Raw genomic sequence first — 3941 nt, 5'->3', positions numbered from 1 at the left:
ACCCACAACTGCGCTGTTCCACGCCTCCTCCACAGTTTTCATAAACCCCTCTTCTTTGTGCCAGAAGTTAAAAAACTTAAAGGCTTTTCTCTTTTGATTTCGCTGTGTCATCGAGGTTACTACCATGGATGAGTGGTCAGAGATGGCCCCCGGGTTTAGGAATTCAGCTTCATGGTCTTCAAAATCACCAATCCACTCTGAATTTGCCATTACTCTGTCGAGTTTGCAACTTACTCTCGCCATCTGCTTGTTGCTCCAAGTAAGGTGGTTTCCTTTGTACTTGATATCCACTAACCCTGCAGAAGTTACACAGTTCAAAAAATTTGAAAACTGATTCGGTCCTACTTCTATACCTCCTTTCTTCTCTTCCGGGCTTAGAATAGCGTTAAAATCCCCCATAACTAACCATGGCTTTTGTATAAGACATGATAAGTCTATCAGTGCTCTCCATAGTTCTCTTCTTTCATTCATATCCACACTTGCGTAAACCATTGTTATCACATACTCTTCCCCTGTTATAGTGGTCACTTCCATAGTAATTTGCTGTTCATCCTTTCTCAGTAAAGTTGCTGTGCATACTCTAGGATCCCAACAAAACCATACTCTCCCCATTTCACTATGTGCATAGTTATCCTCCATTGCCCACTGATTAAACGTTTTGTTAAACACTCGATCTCTTTTTCCTTCTTTTACCCTTGTTTCCACTAAACCCATGATGCTCAGTTTATACTTCCTTACCATTCCTTCACTTCTACTTGTTTGAAATTCATGTTAAATCCCCTCATGTTCCAGCAGCCGAGGCGTGTACTCATTTACTCGAGTTTGAATGCTTAAAGTGACCGTACTTGGCTGTCACTATGTTATGTCTCCCTCCTTGAGTTGTATTTTTTGTGGTTCCACTTCCCTTGTTTACTTTTGCTGTGTGTGTTCCTCTAGGGGCATTCTTTCCTTGTTCCAGTGTCTGCTCTGTGTCCTCTCCTTCCAGCTTGTCGATTTGCTTTGTCTCCATATTATTTTTCCCCTTTTCTTGTACTACACTCCCTTGAATACCCTGCTCCTTATCATATTCTGCTCCTTCTGACCTCATCTTCTCTGAATCATTCACTTCTGTTTCTATTCTGTCACCAATCTTCTTCTCTGAATCAGTCCATTCTTTTTCTGCTCGAACACCAGTTCTAGGGGTGTCTACCCCTTGCATATTTCTAGCCTTGTATCTGTTCTGTGATTCCCAGCCATTTTCAATCTCCGTGTTCAGAACTTCTGCCCTTTTCTTCTCTGATTCAGTCCCATCTTTTTCTGCTCGAACACCAGTTCTAGGGTTGTCTGCCCCTTGTATAGTTCTGGCTTTGCATCTGTGTTTTTACTGGGTGATTCCCAGCCCTTTTCATCCTCTACATTCAGCACTTGTTGAACTTCAGTGTTTTCTGGGTGCTCTGCTGTTGGTTTATCGATTTCTTGTTGCTGCACTTTCACGCCCTTTTCTTCTTCATTCTTGTAATTTTTTCCTTTCTGTAGCCAAACTTTAGGTGCGTTAGCTGTTTCTACTTTTTCCTTTTTTGGGCATCTTTGATCGGTATGCCCAAACACTTTTACATTTCTCGCATATTGGTGGCTTCCAATTATACTCGAAAGTCACTTTGTATGCTCTCATTTGATCGAGTATCATTGGAATGTGATCTGGATATGGGCACTCCGTGTCTATTTCTACGCAAACTCTTGCATAGCTAGTTCGTGTCATGTTCTCCGTAAGGCAATCGGTGAACATTGGGATACCTACAGCACTCCCTACTTGGCTAAAACCTTCTTTGTTCCACATTTCCATCGGCAAACCTTTAACAACCACCCAAATAGGAATGGTCCTTAATTCTCTCGTTTCTGCTTCCACAAATGTTCTCCACGGCCTAATCACAAACAAGTGACTGGCAATGTGAAAAGAACCTACGTCCAGCACCACCTACCTCTCTTCTTCCTTCTCAAACTTAAACGTAAACATCGCATCCCCATATGGTTTCATAACAAAACTTTTGATCCCCCAAGTTCTACCAACAACATCCTTCACAAAGTTATAATTTAGTCTTCTTCCAACAAAAGATCCAACAATTAAATTTTCAAATTTTTTGTTGTATTCTGAGAACTGTGAACTGGTAACGTGTATTACTGGCTTGACATTCACAATGGATGGGGGGACGTAAGACAGCGCTGCACTTCCTACAGCCTTCTTTCCGATGATACCTGCCCATGAGCTCTTGATCTGTTCCTTCTCCTTTTGTCCATCCTGTGTTCCTTCTGTTTCTCTACTCACATTCACATTGTCTCTATTTATTTCCTCTTGTATTTTTTGGCATTTGGATTGCTCTTCTTTTTCTAGTGTTTTTCGCTGCTGAGTGTTGCTCTTAATAGTCATGGACATACTCTATGTACCATTGATGGTATCTTGTATTGGTAGTAGCGATACTACCTCTACTTCTGATGTTCCTTATGTTTTCTTCCTGCCCTCTATTCCTTCGAGCGCTTCCTCCTTAATCTTAAGACCTTCCAGTTCAATGCCGCCCTCTTCAGCATTAGAATCACTTAGTTGATCATAATGGTCCTTGTTAACATGTCTTTCTCTTAAGGGCATTCCAACTTCCACTCCTGGTGCCCTCGTGGCTTTAAAGTATCGCTCCACATCATTCTGGAGTTTCTCGAGTGCATCTTTGGTGAAAGGCGATGTAATATACGGTGACTTACCTTCAGTAGCTTCCTCCTCATGGATCTTTAGCGCTATATCTAGAGCAAGATCGTCCATACTTTTCGTTTTTTCAGATCCAATCTTTTCGCGGTTTAATATTTCCCTAAACCTCTCCAAAGAACCATCTCCATACTTTTTCCTGATTACAGCTTTTATTAACTCCAAGTCGGCTTCCTCACTCAGAGGTGTTTCTCGGTCAGAATCATCTCCTACATTGCGAACTCTAGCTGGTGTGCTAGGGTTTGCAGCTTCTAAACTACCTAAACCGTGTGGTTTTTGCATGATTTTTTGTTTTTTGGTGTGAAAAGTCCTCAATACCCCTAAGGTAATAAATCACCCCTTAGAGGCCACCATTAACAACTAAACAAGCTAAAAAATAATTAGCTAGGAATATCCCTACTGTTAGTTACATAGAATTAGTTCCAAGTTCATTTTCTGAGGATGTAAAGAAAATTATATTTGAAGATGCTAGTGGTAAACATTACCGAAGATTATAATAATTCAACTTTTTTCTCCTCTATGAGGAAGGGGTAGGGGACCTCTTAATTAAAAAACCCCGCTTACCCATAAAATAAAATAAAAATAAAATAAAATAAAATGCAACTACATGTGAGATTGCACTATAATGAATGCAAAACACCTGATTTATTTATTGATTGTAGAAAACTCTTGTTCTTATTGCTTTTTCCGAATATGGAACTAATACCTCAAAAGACATGTTATAGAGCCAAAAGGACCCTAAAAGGGACATCATGGAACAACTTGGAAAAAGTGCCCAAAAGTCAAACTGTCAAAGGTCAATAGTCAGCGATCAAAGCCAAAGTTAATGATAAAAGTGAGCTAAAGGGCCCGAAACTCAAAAGCACAGGAAACACTCCAAGACTTCAAGGATCGATAACTAAACCCTTTGTAAGACAAGGACTAAGCCTCTAAACCCTAAACCCTAGCCTTGATCATATAAGTTAGATCTAAGATGAACAACTTCCAAACCCTATAACCCCACTTTATACACAGACAGAATGCAAAACACTTGACTAAATATATCTACGAGAGAATTTGCTTTAGAATGAACACAAAACACTTGATTGATTGAATGTATGCGAAACACTTGATGGAATACACTTACGTGTAGGCTTCCATTCGAATGAATACAAAACACTTTATTGATTGAATGAACGTACCAACAAGCGAGCTTGCATTAGAAAGAATG

This window comes from Coptis chinensis, chromosome 2, assembly GCF_015680905.1.
Source record: "Coptis chinensis isolate HL-2020 chromosome 2, ASM1568090v1, whole genome shotgun sequence".
In the NCBI taxonomy this organism is placed as follows: Eukaryota; Viridiplantae; Streptophyta; class Magnoliopsida; order Ranunculales; family Ranunculaceae; genus Coptis; species Coptis chinensis.
The sequence above is the reverse complement of the archived record's forward strand: the minus strand, read 5'-3'. Positions refer to the sequence as shown.